Genomic DNA, 22273 nt, shown 5'->3' with positions numbered 1-22273 from the left:
TTCCTAACCCGAGCCGTCCTGGCTACATAGATTTTTAAGACCCTGACTACATCCAGGGACGTGAAATCCTCCAAGTCCCCCGTAGCTACAGGCACCACAATAGGTTGGTTCATATGAAATGAAGAAACCACCTTAGGCAAAAATTGAGGACGAGTCCTCAACTCTGCCCTATCCTCATGGAAAATCAAATAGGGGCTCTTGTGAGACAAGGCTGCCAATTCAGACACTCGCCTTGCAGATGCCAAGGCCAACAACATGACCACCTTCCAAGTGAGAAATTTTAATTTAACCGTTTGAAGAGGTTCAAACCAGTGAGACTTCAGGAACCGTAACACCACGTTAAGGTCCCATGGTGCCACTGGGGGTACAAAAGGAGGCTGGATGTGCAGCACTCCCTTTACAAAAGTCTGGACTTCCGGGAGAGAAGCCAATTCCTTCTGAAAGAAAATAGACAGGGACGAAATCCGTACCTTAATGGAGCCTAATTTTAGGCCCATATCCACTCCTGTCTGTAGAAAGTGGAGAAAACGGCCTAGATGGAAATCTTCCGTAGGAGCCTTCATGGTTTCACACCAAGATACATACTTCCTCCAGATACGGTGATAATGTTTCGCCGTTACCTCCTTCCTAGCCTTTATCAGAGTTGGGATGATTTCCTCCGGAATACCTTTCCCAGCTAGGATTCGCCGTTCAACCGCCATGCCGTCAAACGTAACCGCTGTAAGTCTTGGAACACGCAGGGCCCCTGTTGCAACAGGTCCTCCCTGAGAGGGAGGGACCACGGATCTTCTGTGAGCATCTCCTGAAGATCTGAATACCAGGCCCTTCGAGGCCAATCTGGAACAATGAGTATGGCTTTCACTCTTTGTTGTCTTTATGATTCTCAATATTTTTGAGATGAGAGGAAGAGGGGGGAATACATAGACCGACTGAAACACCCATGGTGTCACCAGGGCGTCTACCGCTACTGCCTGAGGGTCCCTTGACCTGGCACAATACCTCTGAAGCTTCTTGTTGAGGCGGGACGCCATCATGTCTATGTGAGGAATTCCCCAAAGACTTGTTATCTCTGTAAAAACTTCTTGATGAAGTCCCCACTCTCCTGGATGGAGGTCGTGTCTGCTGAGGAAGTCGGCTTCCCAGTTGTCCACTCCCGGAATGAAGACCGCTGACAGAGCGCTTATGTGATTTTCCGCCCAGCGAAGAATCCTGGTGGCTTCCGCCATTGCCACTCTGCTCCTTGTCCCACCTTGGCGGTTTACATGAGCCACGGCTGTGACGTTGTCTGATTGAATCAGAACCGGTAGGTCGCGAAGAAGATTCTCCGCTTGTCTTAGGCCGTTGTATATGGCCCTCAACTCCAGTACATTGATGTGTAGACAAGCCTCCTGGCTTGACCATAGCTCCTGAAAATTTCTTCCTTGAGTGACTGCTCCCCATCCTCGGAGGCTCGCGTCCGTGGTCACCAGAACCCAGTCTTGAATGCCGAACCTGCGACCCACTAGAAGGTGAGCACTTTGCAGCTACCACAGGAGAGACACCCTGGCCCTGGGGGACAGGCTTATCTTCTGATGTATTTGTGGATGGGACCCGGACCACTTGTCCAGGAGGTCCCACTGAAAAGTCCTTGCATGAAACCTGCCGAAGGGGATGGCCTCGTAGGCTGCCACCATTTTCCCCAGAACAGGAGTGCATTGATGAACAGACACTCTTTTTGGTTTTAGCAGGTCTCTGACCATGTTCTGGAGGTCCCGGGCTTTTTCTATCGGGAGAAAAACCCTCTTCTGATCCGTGTCTAGAATCATGCCTAGGAATGATAGTCGCGTCGTTGGAATCAATTGTGACTTTGGTAGATTGAGAATCCAACCGTGTTGTTGTAGCACTCTCTCAGGGAGAGCGACATGCTCCTCTGCAATTGATCTCTCGATCTCGCTTTTATCAGGAGATCGTCCAAGTACGGGATAATTGTGACTCCCTGCCTGCGCAGGAGCACCATCATCTCCGCCATCACCTTGGTGACAATCCTCGGGGCCGTGGAAAGCCCAAACGGCAACATCTGAAACTGGTAATGACAGTCCTGTACAGCGAATCTCAGGTACGCCTGATGAGGAGGATATATGGGGACATGAAGGTATGCATCCTTTATGTCGAGTGACACCATAAAATCCCCCCCTTCCAGACTGGAGATCACAGCCTGGAGCGATTCCATCTTGAATTTTAACTTTTTCAAGTACAGGTTTAGGGATTTTAGATTTAAAATGGGTCTGACCGAGCCATCCGGCTTCGGGACCACGAACAGGGTTGAATAGTAGACTTTCCCCTGTTGGACTAGGGGAACCTTGATAATCACTTGCTGTTGACACAGCTTTTGAATTGCAGCTAACACTACTGCCCTCTCTGGGGGAGAAGCTGGCAAGGCCGACTTGAAAAATCGGCGAGGGGGCACCTCTTCGAATTCCAGCTTGTAGCCTTGGGATACAATTTCCATCGCCCAAAGATCCACGTCTGACAGAACCCAGACCTGGCTGAAGAGTCGAAGACGTGCCCCCACCGGCGCTGACTCCCTCAGTGGAGCCCCAGCGTCATGCGGTGGATTTAGTAGAAGCCGGGGAGAACTTCTGCTCCTGGGAACTAGCCGGAGCAGGTGCTCTCTTCACTCTACCCTTACCTCTGGCGAGGAAAGATGAGCCCCGACCTCTTCTGGACTTATGCGACCGAAAGGACTACATCTGATATTGTGGAGTTTTCTTTCGCTGTGGGGGAACAAAAGGCAAAAAGGTAGATTTACCCGCGGTAGCTGTGGCAACCAGGTCCGCGAGACCTTCCCCAAATAAAACTTCACCTTTGTATGGCAAAACCTCCATATGCTTCTTTGAGTCGGCATCACCTGTCCATTGGCGGGTCCACAGGGCTCGCCTAGCAGAAATCGCCATGGCGTTGGCTCTCGAACCTAGCAGCCCAACGTCTCTTTGAGCGTCCCTCATATATAAGACTGCGTCTTTAATGTGACCTAAGGTTAATAAAATGGTATCCCTGTCTAGGGTATCAAGGTCAGCTGACAAGGTATCTGTCCAAGCTGCAACTGCACTACACACCCATGCCGATGCTATTGCCGGTCTGAGTAAAGCACCCATATGCGCATAAATAGATTTTAAAGTAGTTTCCTGTCTGCGATCAGCAGGATCCTTGAGGGCTGCCTTGTCCGGAGACGGTAGCGCCACCTTCTTGGACAGGCGCGTTAAAGCCTTGTCCACCCTGGGTTAGGATTCCCAACGTACCCTGTCCTGTGCAGGGAAAGGATACGCCATAAAAATCCTCTTGGGAATCTGCAGTTTTTTATCTGGAGTTTCCCAAGCTTTTTCAAATAACTCGTTAAGCTCATGAGATGGGGGAAAGGTTACCTCAGGTTTCTTTTCCTTATACATGCGCACCCTCGTGTCAGGGACCGAGGGGTCATCTGTGATATGCAAAACATCTTTTATTGCAATAATCATATAATGAATACTTTTGGCCATCCTTGGATGTAACCTTGCATCATCGTAGTCGACACTGGAGTCAGAATCCGTGTCGGTATCAGTGTCTGCTATTTGGGATAGGGGACGTTTTTTAGACCCAGAAGGGCCCTGCGACCCAGTCGAAGCCGTGGATTGACTCCCTGCTTTTTCCCTGGACTCTGCTTTGTCCAGTCTCTTATGTAATAAGGTCACATTTGCATTTAAAACATTCCACATGTCCATCCAATCATGAGTCGGCGTTGCCGACGGAGACACCACAATCATCTGCTCCACCTCCTCTTAGCTGAGCCTTCCGTATCAGACATGCCGACACACTCATTCCGACACCCCCACACACACAGGGATATAGTTATAAGGAGACAATTCCCCAATAAGGCCCTTTGGAGAGACAGAGAGAGAGTATGCCAGCACACACCCAGCACCAACTGACACTGGTAACAATTTCCCAGATAATACAGCGCTTTTATATATAATTTACTGTGTAGTACACTCACTGCACCTTACAAGTGCCCCCCTCCCCCCTCTTTTCAGCCCTGTGTCACCGTGTTCAGCAGGGGAGAGACCGGGGAGCCAGCTTCTCTACAGATCTCTGTGGAGAAAATGGCGCTGGTTAGTGCTGAGGGACCAAGCTCCGCCCCCTCCAGCGGCGGCCTTCGGTCCCGCTCAAAGTATAAAAACTGGCGGGGGATTTATATACTTACTGCCTCCGCAGCCCATAAACTTATAAATGCCAGATTTAGCGGTTTTTATTGCTGCCCAGGGCGCCCCCCCTGCGCCCTGCACCCATCAGTGCCTGCTAGTGTGTGTTGTGTGTGGGAGCAATGGCGCGCAGCGTTACCGCTACGCTCTTACCTCAGGGAAGATCTGAAGTCTTCTGACGCCTAAGAAGTCTTCTTTCTTCTTATACTCACCCGGCTTCTATCTTCCGGCTCTGTGAGGAGGACGGCGGCGCGGCTCTGGGACGAACAGCGAGGGGAGACCTGCGTTCCGACTCCCTCTGGAGCTAATGGTGTCCAGTAGCCTAAGAAGCAGAGCCTATCACTTAAGTAGGTTTGCTTCTCTCTCCTCAGTCCCACGATGCAGGGAGCCTGTTGCCAGCAGTGCTCCCTGAAAATAAAAAACCTAACAAAATTATTTTTCAGAGAAACTCAGGAGAGCTCCCCTGTAATGCACCCAATCTCCTCTGGGCACAGGATCTAACTGTGGTCTGGAGGAGGGGCATAGAGAGAGGAGCCAGTGCACACCCATTCTAAAAAAAATTATAGTGCCTATGTCTCCTGCGGAGCCTGTCTATACCTCATGGTCCTTACGGAGTCCCCAGCATCCTCTAGGACATAAGAGAAGAAGCATTTAACAGTAATTAGAGAGCATGGTGTCAATTTTCGCAGATGATACCAAATTGTGTAAGGTTATAAATACGGAGGGGGATGCTGAGTCTCTTCAGAACGACTTAGTTAAACTAGAAGCAAGGGCAGCCAAATGGAGAATGCGTTTCAACACAGACAAGTGTAAGGTAATGCACTGTGGTAACAAGAACAAAAATAACACCTACATACTAAATGGGGCAATATTAGGGTATTCTGTACTGGAAAAGACTTAGGTGTTCACATAGATAGCAAACTAAGCAGCAGTACCCAAAGTAGGATTGCAGCAAAGAAAGCTAATAAGATATTAGCATGCATAAAATGGGGAATTGATACAAGGGACGAGAGTGTTACACTCCCATTATATAAATCACTAGTGAGGCCACATCTTGAATACTGTGTACAATTTTGGGCACCATACTACAAAAAGGATATCCTGGAGCTAGAAAAGGTTCAGAGGCGGGCGAACAAACTAATTAAGGGCATGGAGACGCTGGAATATGAGGAAAGGCTTCAAAGGCTAGACATGTTTACACTGGAAAAAAGAAGACTAAGAGGGGACATGATCAACATCTACAAATATATAAGAGGACAATACACAGAGCTTGCGTGAGACCTGTTTCTGGTAAGATCAGCACAGAGGACAGGATGCAGTCAACATCCCGCCGGATGGAATCCCGGCGATCGGAATACCGACACTGGAATCCCAACAAGCACAATCCCAACATATTCTCCCTCCGTGGGTGTCCATAACACCCATAGAGGGAGAATAAATTAGTGTGCTGAGCGTAGTGAGGGACCATGCCTGCAGCGAGCCCGCAAGGGGCTGCGTTGCGCTCTCCCCCCTGTCGGGATTGTGCTGGTCGGGATTCCGGTGTCGGTATTCCGACCGCCTGGATCCCATCCAGCGGGATTTCGTACTGATCCCCAGAGGACACGTGTACATTCGCTTAGGTTAGAGGAGAGCAGAATCTGCACAAAGTGGCAAAAAGGTTTTTTCACAGTAAGGACAATACGTGTTTGGAATTCCCTGCCTGAGAGAGTTGTAATGGCGGACTCAGTCAACACCTTTGAGAATGGGTTAGATAAATTCCTAATGGATAAGGATTTCCAGGCCTATGGTGTGTAGTCACGCACTGTAGAAGAGGAATAAAACACAACGGCTGACATCAGCATCAGACAAAATTTAGTCCAAAAATAATACTGCACAGGAGAGTATGGCCAACAACTGTACTCTCTCTCTCTCTCTCTCTCTCTCTCTCTCTCTCTCTCTCTCTCTCTCTCTCTCTCTCTCTCTCTCTGGAAACAGTGTCATCGTAAAAAAGAGGATTGAGTACATTCTTTTCCCCACATGCATACCAAAGGCCACTGAGTTTTGTGTGTTTGTTTGTCCCTAAGAGATTCTAGTTATCCCAGGAAATATGAATGGCTGCTACAAAAGGACATTCAGTTAAATAAAATGTAAATGTGGGAAGCTTATATGACATATGAGATTAATGCAGTGCAATTGTAAATGTTTGCTTTAGACCGTTAGCTGTGAGGAGTACTAAACTATGCATTTCCTTATAAATCAATAAATCGGGTAAATAGAAAATAGGAATATTTCCTAGAAACAAAATAAAAACAATGCATGCGTTTGCTTGTTATTGATGTATTGTTTCATAAATCCTGCTCTGCAAAATTTAGCTGTATGAAATACATAGGACTAACTGTGACACTATTCTTCATCCAGTCATATATGCACTGACTTGCCCAATCGTAGACCTCACTCACCCAATTATAGGCTCAGCATTTATACTGATCACCTGCATGTAGCAAATTTTGAGTTAAATAAATGTATGCACATTCAAAATCTGTAGTAAACATTTTGGTGTCATTATGTGGGCCTAAAATTAGTGTCTTGTGTTTACTCTTTTAGTATCTTATTGGACTAGCTTTAAAATTATATTTTACACTAAGTACTGTATATATTAGACCACACAGATATGTATAGGATTTAAAAAATGTGAAACCCAAATGTTTCTTTCAGCAGTGCCCAATCCTCCTCAGGAAAAGTCCACAGATTACACTACCCACAGGAGAGGCATACCTAACTATTTGAGAATGTATACATGCATATAACATGATTCCAGGTGCAATAGGTGAAGCCAACCTCACCAGCAGGCTAATCTGGCCTGAGTTCTCCATGTAGTAGGAAAAGAAAGGGTGAGCTGAGTTTGTTGCACAACTTGTCATCAAGCAGGAGGAGTGATTGCATCAATCATCTCAGTAAATCACACACAGGCAGATAACATAGCAGTGGTACCTCAAAAGACATTTTCAATGTTACATATGCTTTACTTTACCAAACATTGATATTATTCACACATTGGTTTCATAACATTGATGCTTTTGAACATCGATGTTTGACAGAACATCTCTAGGGTGCCTAGATCATGTCTCTAGGATCCAGGCACAGCATAGTGTCCTACAGTAACAGCATAGCTTGCAGGAGACATGTATACATCATGACTGTCCTTACAATATTAGCATATAATGAATATCCTTCATGTTACTATGGTGGCATTTATTATTCTGATGATCAGTGTATCACTGTGGCACATCCCTGTCATTTCCCCACGCAGGCTTGGACTGGCCCACAGGGGTACAGGGGAAAACACTGGTGGGCCCTACTGCCTGGGGGCCCACCTCCTGCTCTAAGTATCAGGTTCCAGACTGTGCACTTGAATTATACATTAGACATATGTTACCTTATACTGGACTATGGTGTATTTGTTATTAATCTGGTACATTATCATGCATGTAGCAGCTGAATTTACTGTATATATTTATGAAGGGGCCCAGACATTGCACTCTCTAATGGTTACTCAAACCAATGAGGTAGCAGGCCCCTTTCTGCAGACTGGCCACACCCCTAGCATGGGCCCCTACCACTGCATTCCCCCGGTGGGCCCTACATGCCCCAGTCCGACACTGTCCCCACGCATGTCCCTTCTACTCACCACACTGAGCAGCCTACCTCCTCCTTCAAGCTTTCCTCTCCTCATTTCTACCCTCCTGCTCCTCCACAGCTTCTGACAGCCCTACCACCACCTGCTGTCTGCCCTTCTTACTCCCACTATCCCCTTCTCTGGACTGCCGCATTCTGTTTTCCTTCCTTCCCGCTCAGATGGTTCACATCAGTCTCCATTCCATAGAAACATAGAATTGGACGGCAGATAAGAACCACTTGGCCCATCTAATCTGCCCCTTTTTTAACCATATTGTTATCTCAAACCCTAATTGATCCTTATTTATTTGTAAGGATATCATTATATCTATCCCAAGCATGTTTAAATTGCTCTACTGTATTAGCCTCTACCACCTCTGACCGGAGGCCGTTCCACTTATCCACTACCCTTTCTGTGGAGTAATTATTACTCATGTTTCCCTTGAACCTATCTCCAGTTTCAGTGCATGTCCTTGTGGGATGGCAGTCATTAGGTCGACATGAGTTAGGTTGATATACATTGGGTCGACCACGTTTGGTTGACATTCATTAGGTCGACATGATCACTAGGTCGACGTGGTTATTAGGTCGACATGGTCGACCTAATGACTACATGGAAAAAGTTTGACATGAGTTTTCACAATTTGTTTCATTTTTTTTACCTTTTTCATACTTTATGATCCACGTGGACTACAATTGGGAATGGTAACCTCTGCCGAGCGCAGCGGTAGTGGAGCGAGGCACCTTGCCCGAAGCAAGGGGGTCACGGTGCACTAATTGGGGTTCCCCGTCACTTTTTTCAAAGAAAACAACACCAAAAAAAGTAAAAAAACTCATGTCGACCTTTTTCCATGACGACCTAGTGATCATGTCGACCTTATTGAGCAATTTAGATAGTTCAATATATTGCACTGCTCCTGCTATGCTTTATAATCTAAAAACCCTCTATTTAAATATTGCCTTGGCTTTATCCTGAACAAGTCCTGCAGGCAGGGCCGGATTAAGCCCCCGGGGGCCCAGGGCAACCAAGACAGCAGGGCCCCCCCAACGACCACCAGCTCCCCACCCCCGCCGACCACCAGCGCGCCCCCCCCCCTCCCCGCAGCACGCGCTGCTCACCTTCCCCAGTCACAGGCAACGGGAGCCGCGCTGCAGCAGGGGGAGAAGAGAAGACACCAGGCTGCCGAGGTATGAGGGATCCACGCTGCCAGGGGAGGAGTGTGGCTGTGCATGCGGCTTCCTCCCCTCCTCTCGGGCAGCACGGTCGGGGACTGAGTCAAGCAATCTCCAGTCTCTGCCGCCAGCAGCATCTCTCCTGGCAGCCGCGAAGGCTGGAGATTGATTGACTCAATCCCTGACCGTGCTGCCCGAGAGGAGGGGAGGAAGCCGCATGCACAGCGTGAATCCCTCCTGCCTGGCAACCTGTAGAGCGGTGCAGAGCTCCGGCCGGGGGGCCCGTTAAGACAGGGGGGCCCGGGGTACTGACACCCTGGGCACCCCCTTTAATCCGGCTCTGCCTGCAGGTCAAAATAAGAAAGAATAAAAGCAGTAGAATTGTAGATCAGAGCCTGTATCGGGGCCTAGGAGCCCAATAGTAAATCACTGTTTAACAAGCCTTTTCTACTGCAACATTTATAAGCATAATGTACTCAACAAAAGATAGATACATAGACAGACAGACAGACAGACAGATAGATAATATATAGATACATAGAGATAATAGATAGATAGATAGATAGATAGATAGATAGATAGATAGATAGATAGAGATAATATACAGATACAGATACAGAATATAGATAGATAGATAGATAGATAGATAGATAGATAGATAGATAGATAGATAGATAGATACTGTAGATAAAACAAGCTTTCTCATCTTGCCTGTCTGCCCTTGTTCTGCACTCATCCAGCCCACCCCTCCTTCATTACCCTTGTGTAATTCCCACCCTGATTTATGTCATTTCTGAGTCATTTCTCGTTTCAACCTGTAACAATAAAATCCACATTTAATTAAAGACAGGTCAGTATACTTAAAAAGTGTTTAAATTTACTATGACATAATGATTTTAACGCCATAAAGTTGTAAATTAAAGTGAAAATGAGTAGGGCAAAGTGCTAGCAGAAGTAGTGTATATTAGAAAAGGGTAATATAATATATAATGTAGTGTGCAATACCTTACAAATGTTACATTATATGTTTTGTCATCTGGAACAGTATGTTACTAAATAAGCATTCTTTATATTAACAGAATCAATGCTACAGTAAATTACTTCAACGCTAGGTAATACTTTGTAAATACAGAGAGATTTTTCTGTATACCATAGTGTTGAACCCAGTCTGTCATTCCTAAGTAAGCTGTATGTACTGTAAAGTCAGACCCATTGCAGGGGATGCGCTGCTACGCGGCGTGAAAGCAAAGATGGCCTGGCGATGCAGGCCCAGCCTCCTATTGCCCCCTCTGCTTTGCCTGGGACTGCCCTATGCATGCAGTGTACATGCTTAAAAGATTTGGGACTTAGTGATCTCATGTTCCGCACCAGCAAGTACGCACAAATTTACACCTCAGTATTCAGTAACCATATATCAGCATATCTTTGCTTGTGATTTCATTTACACCTACAGATGTGCCCTCATACATCTTACTTCAATACACCACACAGCAGTAGATGCCTGGCGTGAGTGAGCTGACAGGTCCCGTGCAACTCCGTTAGTGTTGCGCATCTTTTATTCCCAAAAATGCATCTTATTCGCATCACTATAGAACGCGCAAGCAACTTTTTCTGATAAAAATGCTATGTGGCATGCCTATATTCTGTGCGCGGCCACACCTGTATCTGTGTACGAAATGGTACGGTACAGTGTTTTCTAGGAAGACGCATTTTATCAGATAAAGTCGCATGTAAAATCGCTCTGTGCCAGGGGTGGATTGGCCATAGGGCTCACCAGGAAGATTCCTGGTAGGGTGATGTGTCTGCGTGGTCTTTTTTGTGTGTTGTCATGTGGCCCCACTCCCCACATGACAGGCAGCTCACAGCACTCAGTACACTGCATTGTCCCCATTCATTCTGTTATTCCATCTCTGCAGTACAGCAACTCTGCCATCCAGTGATGCTGCCATGGCTACATGGTATGTTATACCTCTTGTGCTGCCCATGCCGGGCCACCTCTACAGAATTTTACAGGGCCACAGTTCCCAATCCGCCCCCGGTCTCAGACTCAACTGCAGCAAAAGACAAAAGAAAGGCCAGAACTGTGTACAATCATGCCCTATGAAAGGGGATCATGCGCCCCTCAACAGACCCCACCCCTTCATCAAACTGCACCCCCATTAGGGCTGCTTCTATCACTTTCCCGAGCTGGTTTCCATCCCAATCCACCCCTGCTCTGTGCTACCAAGTTACGCCACGGCATGATGTGACTACAAGGTCTGTTTAATGTGCATGGAGACTAGATGTAGTTCGACACATCTGTATCAGTACTCAGTGGCCCAGGATTACTGAACAAGCTGATACTGAAAATACATAAATTCCACATAAAAAAAAAAAAACAGTAGCCACATGGAGACATGAGGAAGATCCTGAACATAATTTGAACATTGTGTTCTTTTTCCTATTAACCCTTTTGTTCAAGATCATTCGCTCAGTCTATGTAAGCTTTACTCCTAGGTTGTATTTTTTTTTTTACATCTTTTTTTTTTTTTTTTTCATTGTCTTAAATTACTGGTCACAAAATAAATACAATGGCAAAGATAACTTACATCTAAATAACTTCCACCCATCCGACACGTCAAGGTGAACCTCATCAGATGGGTCCCTATCATCCCTAATACTAACACATTGGGGTATATTTACTAAAATTCGTATTTTCCCGATTGAGGTTAAAGTTCAATCACGAATGACATCGAAAGTGTAAAGTTGCAACTTTTTGAATTTATTACGACTAATTTACTAAGCTGTCGTATTCTGCATTTTCGTATTTACCGATGTCGATGTCATTCGTATTTTTTTGCAGTGTTTTACGTGAGTGACTTGTAAAACACTGCCGACTTTAACACAATGAATCTCGGCCGGATTTGTGAGATCCGTGCTGGGCTTCATTGTGCACCTTTAGAAAAAATTAAATCATTGTTAAAATCTGGAAAAAGAAATGCGTGGGGTCCCTCCTCCTAAGCAAAACCAGCCTCGGGCTCTTTGAGCCGGTCCTGGTTGTAAAAATATGGGGAAAAAGTGACAGGGGTTCCCCCATATTTAAACAACCAGCACCGGGCTCTGCGCCTGGTCCTGGTTCCAAAAATACGGGGGACAAAAAGCGTAGGGGTCCCCCGTATTTCAGAAACCAGCACCGGGCTCCACTAGCCAGATACATAATGCCACAGCCGGGGGACACTTTTATATTGGTCCCTGCGGCCCTGGCATTACATACCCAACTAGTCACCCCTGGCCGGGGTACCCTGGAGGAGTGGGGACCCCTTCAATCAAGGGGTCCCCCCCCTCCAGCCACCCAAGGGCCAGGGGTGAAGCCCGAGGCTGTCCCCCCCCATCCAAGGGCTGCGGATGGGGGGCTGATAGCCTTTTTGTCAAAAATTTTATATTGTTTTTAGTAGCAGTACTACAAGTCCCAGCAAGCCTCCCCTGCAAGCTGGTACTTGGAGAACCACAAGTACCAGCATGCGGGGGAAAACCGGGCCTGCTGGTACCTGTAGTACTACTACTAAAAAAATACCCCAATAAAAACAGAAGACACATACCTTGAAAGTAAAAGTTTATTACATACATCCACACCACCAAACATACCTGTTGGAAAAATTATTAGAGATGAGCGCCTGAAATTTTTCGGGTTTTGTGTTTTGGTTTTGGGTTCGGTTCCGCGGCCGTGTTTTGGGTTCGAACGCGTTTTGGCAAAACCTCACCGAATTATTTATGTCGGATTCGGGTGTGTTTTGGATTCGGGTGTTTTTTTCCAAAAACACTAAAAAACAGCTTAAATCATAGAATTTGGGGGTCATTTTGATCCCAAAGTATTATTAACCTCAAAAACCATAATTTACACTCATTTTCAGTCTATTCTGAATACCTCACACCTCACAATATTATTTTTAGTCCTAAAATTTGCACCGAGGTCGCTGTGTGAGTAAGATAAGCGACCCTAGTGGCCGACACAAACACCGGGCCCATCTAGGAGTGGCACTGCAGTGTCACGCAGGATGTCCCTTCCAAAAAACCCTCCCCAAACAGCACATGACGCAAAGAAAAAAAGAGGCGCAATGAGGTAGCTGTGTGAGTAAGATTAGCGACCCTAGTGGCCGACACAAACACCGGGCCCATCTAGGAGTGGCACTGCAGTGTCACGCAGGATGGCCCTTCCAAAAAACCCTCCCCAAACAGCACATGACGCAAAGAAAAAAAGAGGCGCAATGAGGTAGCTGACTGTGTGAGTAAGATTAGCGACCCTAGTGGCCGACACAAACACCGGGCCCATCTAGGAGTGGCACTGCAGTGTCACGCAGGATGGCCCTTCCAAAAAACCCTCCCCAAACAGCACATGACGCAAAGAAAAAAAGAGGCGCAATGAGGTAGCTGACTGTGTGAGTAAGATTAGCGACCCTAGTGGCCGACACAAACACCGGGCCCATCTAGGAGTGGCACTGCAGTGTCACGCAGGATGTCCCTTCCAAAAAACCCTCCCCAAACAGCACATGACGCAAAGAAAAAAAGAGGCGCAATGAGGTAGCTGACTGTGTGAGTAAGATTAGCGACCCTAGTGGCCGACACAAACACCGGGCCCATTTAGGAGTGGCACTGCAGTGTCACGCAGGATGTCCCTTCCAAAAAACCCTCCCCAATCAGCACATGATGCAAAGAAAAAGAAAAGAAAAAAGAGGTGCAAGATGGAATTATCCTTGGGCCCTCCCACCCACCCTTATGTTGTATAAACAAAACAGGACATGCACACTTTAACCAACCCATCATTTCAGTGACAGGGTCTGCCACACGACTGTGACTGATATGACGGGTTGGTTTGGACCCCCCCCAAAAAAGAAGCAATTAATCTCTCCTTGCACAAACTGGCTCTACAGAGGCAAGATGTCCACCTCATCTTCACCCTCCGATATATCACCGTGTACATCCCCCTCCTCACAGATTATCAATTCGTCCCCACTGGAATCCACCATCTCAGCTCCCTGTGTACTTTGTGGAGGCAATTGCTGCTGGTCAATGTCTCCGCGGAGGAATTGATTATAATTCATTTTAATGAACATCATCTTCTCCACATTTTCTGGATGTAACCTCGTACGCCGATTGCTGACAAGGTGAGCGGCGGCACTAAACACTCTTTCGGAGTACACACTTGTGGGAGGGCAACTTAGGTAGAATAAAGCCAGTTTGTGCAAGGGCCTCCAAATTGCCTCTTTTTCCTGCCAGTATAAGTACGGACTGTGTGACGTGCCTACTTGGATGCGGTCACTCATATAATCCTCCACCATTCTATCAATGTTGAGAGAATCATATGCAGTGACAGTAGACGACATGTCCGTAATCGTTGTCAGGTCCTTCAGTCCGGACCAGATGTCAGCATCAGCAGTCGCTCCAGACTGCCCTGCATCACCGCCAGCGGGTGGGCTCGGAATTCTGAGCCTTTTCCTCGCACCCCCAGTTGCGGGAGAATGTGAAGGAGGAGATGTTGACAGGTCGCGTTCCGCTTGACTTGACAATTTTGTCACCAGCAGGTCTTTCAACCCCAGCAGACCTGTGTCTGCCGGAAAGAGAGATCCAAGGTAGGCTTTAAATCTAGGATCGAGCACGGTGGCCAAAATGTAGTGCTCTGATTTCAACAGATTGACCACCCGTGAATCCTTGTTAAGCGAATTAAGGGCTGCATCCACAAGTCCCACATGCCTAGCGGAATCGCTCCCTTTTAGCTCCTTCTTCAATGCCTCCAGCTTCTTCTGCAAAAGCCTGATGAGGGGAATGACCTGACTCAGGCTGGCAGTGTCTGAACTGACTTCACGTGTGGCAAGTTCAAAGGGCATCAGAACCTTGCACAACGTTGAAATCATTCTCCACTGCACTTGAGACAGGTGCATTCCATCTCCTATATCGTGCTCAATTGTATAGGCTTGAATGGCCTTTTGCTGCTCCTCCAACCTCTGAAGCATATAGAGGGTTGAATTCCACCTCGTTACCACTTCTTGCTTCAGATGATGGCAGGGCAGGTTCAGTAGTTTTTGGTGGTGCTCCAGTCTTCTGTACGTGGTGCCTGTACGCCGAAAGTGTCCCGCAATTTTTCTGGCCACCGACAGCATCTCTTGCACGCCCCTGTCGTTTTTTAAAAAATTCTGCACCACCAAATTCAAGGTATATGCAAAACATGGGACGTGCTGGAATTTGCCCATATTTAATGCACACACAATATTGCTGGCGTTGTCCGATGCCACAAATCCACAGGAGAGTCCAATTGGGGTAAGCCATTCCGCGATGATCTTCCTCAGTTGCCGTAAGAGGTTTTCAGCTGTGTGCGTATTCTGGAAAGCGGTGATACAAAGCGTAGCCTGCCTAGGAAAGAGTTGGCGTTTGCGAGATGCTGCTACTGGTGCCGCCGCTGCTGTTCTTGCGGCGGGAGTCCATACATCTACCCAGTGGGCTGTCACAGTCATATAGTCCTGACCCTGCCCTGCTCCACTTGTCCACATGTCCGTGGTTAAGTGGACATTGGGTACAACTGCATTTTTTAGGAGACTGGTGAGTCTTTTTCTGACGTCCGTGTACATTCTCGGTATCGCCTGCCTAGAGAAGTGGAACCTAGATGGTATTTGGTAACGGGGGCACACTGCCTCAATAAATTGTCTAGTTCCCTGTGAACTAACGGCGGATACCGGACGCACGTCTAACACCAACATAGTTGTCAAGGACTCAGTTATCCGCTTTGCAGTAGGATGACTGCTGTGATATTTCATCTTCCTCGCAAAGGACTGTTGAACAGTCAATTGCTTACTGGAAGTAGTACAAGTGGGCTTACGACTTCCCCTCTGGGATGACCATCGACTCCCAGCGGCAACAACAGCAGCGCCAGCAGCAGTAGGCGTTACACGCAAGGATGCATCGGAGGAATCCCAGGCAGGAGAGGACTCGTCAGACTTGCCAGTGACATGGCCTGCAGGACTATTGGCATTCCTGGGGAAGGAGGAAATTGACACTGAGGGAGTTGGTGGGGTGGTTTGCGTGAGCTTGGTTACAAGAGGAAGGGATTTACTGGTCAGTGGACTGCTTCCGCTGTCACCCAAAGTTTTTGAACTTGTCACTGACTTATTATGAATGCGCTGCAGGTGACGTATAAGGGAGGATGTTCCGAGGTGGTTAACGTCCTTACCCCTACTTATTACAGCTTGACAAAGGGAACACACGGCTTGACACCTGTTGTCCGCATTTCTGGTGAAATACCTCCACACCGAAGAGCTGATTTTTTTGGTATTTTCACCTGGCATGTCAACGGCCATATTCCTCCCACGGACAACAGGTGTCTCCCCGGGTGCCTGACTTAAACAAACCACCTCACCATCAGAATCCTCCTGGTCAATTTCCTCCCCAGCGCCAGCAACACCCATATCCTCCTCATCCTGGTGTACTTCAACACTGACATCTTCAATCTGACTATCAGGAACTGGACTGCGGGTGCTCCTTCCAGCACTTGCAGGGGGCGTGCAAATGGTGGAAGGCGCATGCTCTTCACGTCCAGTGTTGGGAAGGTCAGGCATCGCAACCGACACAATTGGACTCTCCTTGTGGATTTGGGATTTCAAAGAACGCACAGTTCTTTGCGGTGCTTTTGCCAGCTTGAGTCTTTTCAGTTTTCTAGCGAGAGGCTGAGTGCTTCCATCCTCATGTGAAGCTGAACCACTAGCCATGAACATAGGCCAGGGCCTCAGCCGTTCCTTGCCACTCCGTGTGGTAAATGGCATATTGGCAAGTTTACGCTTCTCCTCCGACAATTTTATTTTAGGTTTTGGAGTCCTTTTTTTACTGATATTTGGTGTTTTGGTTTTGACATGCTCTGTACTATGCCATTGGGCATCGGCCTTGGCAGACGACGTTGCTGGCATTTCATCGTCTCGGCCATGACTAGTGGCAGCAGCTTCAGCACGAGGTGGAAGTGGATCTTGATCTTTCCCTAATTTTGGAACCTCAACATTTTTGTTCTCCATATTTTAATAGGCACAACTAAAAGGCACCTCAGGTAAACAATGCAGATGGATGGATTGGATACTAGTATACAATTATGGACGGGCTGCCGAGTGCCGACACAGAGGTAGCCACAGCCGTGAACTACCGCACTGTACTGTGTCTGCTGCTAATATATAGACTGGTTGATAAAGAGATAGTATACTCGTAACTAGTATGTATGTATAAAGAAAGAAAAAAAAACCACGGTTAGGTCACTGGTATATACAATTATGGACGGGCTGCGGAGTGCCGACACAGAGGTAGCCACAGCCGTGAACTACCGCACTGTACTGTGTCTGCTGCTAATATATAGACTGGTTGATAAAGAGATAGTATACTCGTAACTAGTATGTATGTATAAAGAAAGAAAAAAAAACCACGGTTAGGTGGTATATACAATTATGGACGGGCTGCCGAGTGCCGACACAGAGGTAGCCACAGCCGTGAACTACCGCACTGTACTGTGTCTGCTGCTAATATATAGACTGGTTGATAAAGAGATAGTATACTCGTAACTAGTATGTATGTATAAAGAAAGAAAAAAAAACCACGGTTAGGTCACTGGTATATACAATTATGGACGGGCTGCCGAGTGCCGACACAGAGGTAGCCACAGCCGTGAACTACCGCACTGTACACTGGTTGATAAAGAGATAGTAGTATACTCGTAACAACTAGTATGACGACGGTATAAAGAATGAAAAAAAAACCACGGTTAGGTGGTATATAATACAATTATGGTTGGACGGACTGCCTGCCGAGTGCCGACACAGAGGTAGCCACAGCCGTGAACTACCGCACTGTACACTGGTTGATAAAGAGATAGTAGTATACTCGTAACAACTAGTATGACGACGGTATAAAGAATGAAAAAAAAACCACGGTTAGGTGGTATATAATACAATTATGGTTGGACGGACTGCCTGCCGAGTGCCGACACAGAGGTAGCCACAGCCGTGAACTACCGCACTGTACACTGGTTGATAAAGAGATAGTAGTATACTCGTAACAACTAGTATGACGACGGTATAAAGAACGAAAAAAAAACCACGGTTAGGTGGTATATATTATAATACAATTATGGATGGACGGACTGCCTGCCGAGTTCCGACACAGAGGTAGCCACAGCCGTGAACTACCGCACTGTACACTGGTTGATAAAGAGATAGTAGTATACTCGTAACAACTAGTATGACGACGGTATAAAGAACGAAAAAAAAACCACGGTTAGGTGGTATATATTATAATACAATTATGGATGGACGGACTGCCTGCCGAGTTCCGACACAGAGGTAGCCACAGCCGTGAACTACCGCACTGTACACTGGTTGATAAAGAGATAGTAGTATACTCGTAACAACTAGTATGACTATGACGACGGTATAAAGAAAGAAAAAAAAAACCACGGTTAGGTGGTATATAATACAATTATGGATGGACGGACTGCCTGCCGAGTGCCGACACAGAGGTAGCCACAGCCGTGAACTACCGCACTGTACTGTGTCTGCTGCTAATATAGACTGGTTGATAAAGAGATAGTATACAATACTACTAATATACTGGTGGTCAGGCACTGGTCACCACTAGTCACACTGGCAGTGGCACTCCTGCAGCAAAAGTGTGCACTGTTTAATTTTAATATAATATTATTTATCATGTACTCCTGGCTCCTGCTATAACAACCTGCAGTGCTCCCCAGTCTCCCCCACAATTATAAGCTTTATATACAATACATTGATGTGCAGCACACTGGGCTGAGCAGTGCACACAGACTGAGTCACTGTGTGACTGTGTATCGTTTTTTTCAGGCAGAGAACGGATATATTAAATAAAACAAACAACTGCACTGTCTCTGGTGGTCACTGGTCACTGTGGTCGTCAGTCACTAAACTCTGTCTGCACTCTGCACTCTCTTCTAATCTACAGTATCACAGCAATCTCTCTCTCTCTCTCTCTTCTAAATCTAATCTAAATGGAGAGGACGCCAGCCACGTCCTCTCCCTATCAATCTCAATGCACGTGTGAAAATGGCGGCGACGCGCGGCTCCTTATATAGAATCCGAGTCTCGCGAGAATCCGACAGCGTCATGATGACGTTCGGGCGCGCTCGGGTTAACCGAGCAAGGCGGGAAGATCCGAGTCGCTCGGACCCGTGAAAAAAAAAGTGAAGTTCGTGCGGGTTCGGATTCAAAGAAACCGAACCCGCTCATCTCTAAAAATTATACTCACATAATCCAGTGTAGTTCGGTCCTCTTCTTTTCTATTTGTAATCCACGTACTTTGCAAAATAAAAAAACGGATACACGACCACGCACTGAAAGGGGCCCCATGTTTTCACATGGGACCCCTTTCCCCGACTGCCAGGAACCCCCCCTGACTTCTGTCTAAGAGGGTTTCTTCAGCCAATCAGTGAGCGCCACGTTGTGGCACCCTCCTGATTGGCTGTGTGCTCCTGTAGTGTATGTCAGGCAGCACACGGCAGTGTTACAATGTAGCGCCTATGCACTCCATTGTAACCAATGGTGGGAACTTTGTGGTCAGCGGTTGACCGAAAGTAACCTCACCGCTGACCACAAAGTTCCCACCATTGGTTACAATGGAGCGCATAGGCGCTACATTGTAACACTGCCGTGTGCTGCCTGACATACACTACAGGAGCACACAGCCAATCAGGAGGGTGCCACAACGTGGCGCTCCCTGATTGGCTGAAGGAACTCTCTTAGACAGAAGTCAGGGGGGGTTCCTGGCAGTCGGGGAAAGGGGTCCCATGTGAAAACATGGGGCCCCTTTCAGTGCGTGGTCGTGTATCCGTTTTTTTATTTTGCAAAGTACGTGGATTACAAATAGAAAAGAAGAGGACCGAACTACACTGGATTATGTGAGTATAATTTTTCCAACAGGTACCCCATGGATTCTACATGGAGAAGAGGACCGACCCTCGTGTGAACATAGGTAAGTATGTATGTTTGGTGGTGTGGATGTATGTAATAAACTTTTACTTTCAAGGTGTGTGTCTTCTGTTTTTATTGGGGTATTTTTTTAGTAGTAGTACTACAGGTACCAGCGGGCCCGGTTTTTCCCCGCATGCTGGTACTTGTGGTTCTCCAAGTACCAGCTTGCGGGGGAGGCTTGCTGGGACTTGTAGTACTGCTACTAAAAACAATATTCAATTTTTGACAAAAAGGCTATCAGCCCCCCATCCGCAGCCCTTGGATGGGGGGGACAGCCTCGGGCTTCACCCCTGGCCCTTGGGTGGCTGGAGGGGGGGACCCCTTGATTGAAGGGGTCCCCACTCCTCCAGGGTACCCCGGCCAGGGGTGACAAGTTGGTTATGTAATGCCAGGGCCGCAGGGACCTAGATAAAAGTGTCCCCCGGCTGTGGCATTATGTATCTGGCTAGTGGAGCCCGGTGCTGGTTTCAGAAATACGGGGGACCCCTACGCTTTTTGTCCCCCGTATTTTTGGAACCAGGACCAGGCGCAGAGCCTGGTGCTGGTTGTTTAAATATGGGGGAACCCCTGTCACTTTTTTTCCCATATTTTTACAACCAGGACCGGCTCAAAGAGCCCGAGGCTGGTTTTGCTTAGGAGGGGGGACCCTACGCATTTTTTTTTGTGGAAAAATTAACACTTTCCCACCCCTTCCCACTGAAAAATATGCACGGATCTCATGGATCCCTGCATGCCTATCCGAACACGGTAAAAAAAAAAGCAGGTCTGTTTTATTTTAGCACTTTTTCATGATTTGTAATTTTTCTCGGCAGTGTTTAGCTATTGTCGTCGGCAGTGTTTGTGAATTGCACTTTTTAGTAAATGACTGATTTCTACCAAATTCCAGCCGTATTTGACCGATGGTGTATTCATTCGTATTTTTTTCCTAGGACTTCCAAAAAAATACGAATGCCCTCATCACTGCCGTGATTTGAGTTTAGTAAATTCCCGAGATGACACTTTGAAGAAAAAACACCATCTCGGTCAAAATCGGGACCTTAGTAAATATACCCCTTTATATCAATCTATCAAGGACTTTCTATAAGAGTGCCCATAATAGTGTACTATTACTACTTATGTTGTACTATTTTTTTATTCTACTATTTTCAATAGCACCATCTCCATCATAAAGCACTCACATATTTCCACACAGAATCAGAAAACATAGGCTTGTAACATATACTAATGTACCCGTCAGAAACAGACAGATACCTTGATCAGCCTATGCCATGTAAGACTAACGAGATCATGTCTTGATGGCATTGCTATTACACTTCTTGCCTGGGCTGGAACACTCAGTGCAAAACCAAGCACAATAACAATTTTTTGGAGTGGCAGGGAGGTAGAGATGCAGTCTGTCCTGCTCTTGTTCCTGTTCTAGTTTTATGATTTGAATAGATAGATCATAGACAGTGTCAGCTTTCCTCTTTTCCAGGTGTGCAGTTAATAAAGGACCCCTCACATTGGAGCTACAAAGCCACTTTACTCCATGTTTTTGCTTCACCTACTTATGTTGTTGTGCCTGTCAGAGCGGACAGTTATGAAAACTGGTGCAAAAAACTGCTGCAGTAACTCATTACAAATACTCAAAATCTAGAATTGTTTTTTAGTATAATTACATATCAAAAATGAAAATAAACCATCTGAGTGGTTGCCATGTTTTACAGCATATATTTCCATTATACCTGTATCGATGCCTGTAAATATATGACTAAACAGTAAGTCTGTATGTTATTGATTATAATTAGTGAGTTTTATTGTGACTCCTACTATCCATATTACTTACAGTATATATGTACAGATTGCGGAGTGCTGAATATCCAGTCTTTGAGGCTTATGTCATAGTCTGCTAGCGGCACGCTCTGCAAAAATTCTACCAACTCGCCGGAGTTGCTGCAGAGCGTGCAGCTCGCAGGCTATTGCATACACCTCTTTGTCTCGGCTAGAGAATGGTAACCTAAAGAAGGATGGTAAAATAATTTATATTTTTGACCAGACTTGAGCGCAGCAACGTTATTATATCACAGGCATGTCACCCAGGTGATCCTATAAGTTCCATACCAACAGAGTACAGAAAAAGGCTTACATTCCCAGCTACATATGCTGTCTACATGATGAAACAAGGATCTATAGTCTCTGACTCTGAACATGTGTAGTGTTAAAGGCAAATAAACTCATAAGGAACTTGTTTAT

General features: G+C 46.6%; 1 protein-coding gene across 2 annotated transcripts in view; it reads left to right on the top strand.

Annotated features, from left to right (window-relative positions):
• The window catches only part of MET (MET proto-oncogene, receptor tyrosine kinase), a 226627-nt gene that overhangs the window by 190790 nt on the left and 13564 nt on the right, over positions 1 to 22273 (top strand). The window lies entirely within an intron of this gene.

Source organism: Pseudophryne corroboree, chromosome 6, assembly GCF_028390025.1.
Source record: "Pseudophryne corroboree isolate aPseCor3 chromosome 6, aPseCor3.hap2, whole genome shotgun sequence".
NCBI classification, from domain to species: domain Eukaryota; kingdom Metazoa; phylum Chordata; class Amphibia; order Anura; family Myobatrachidae; genus Pseudophryne; species Pseudophryne corroboree.
This window is presented reverse-complemented; position numbering and strand designations above follow the sequence as displayed.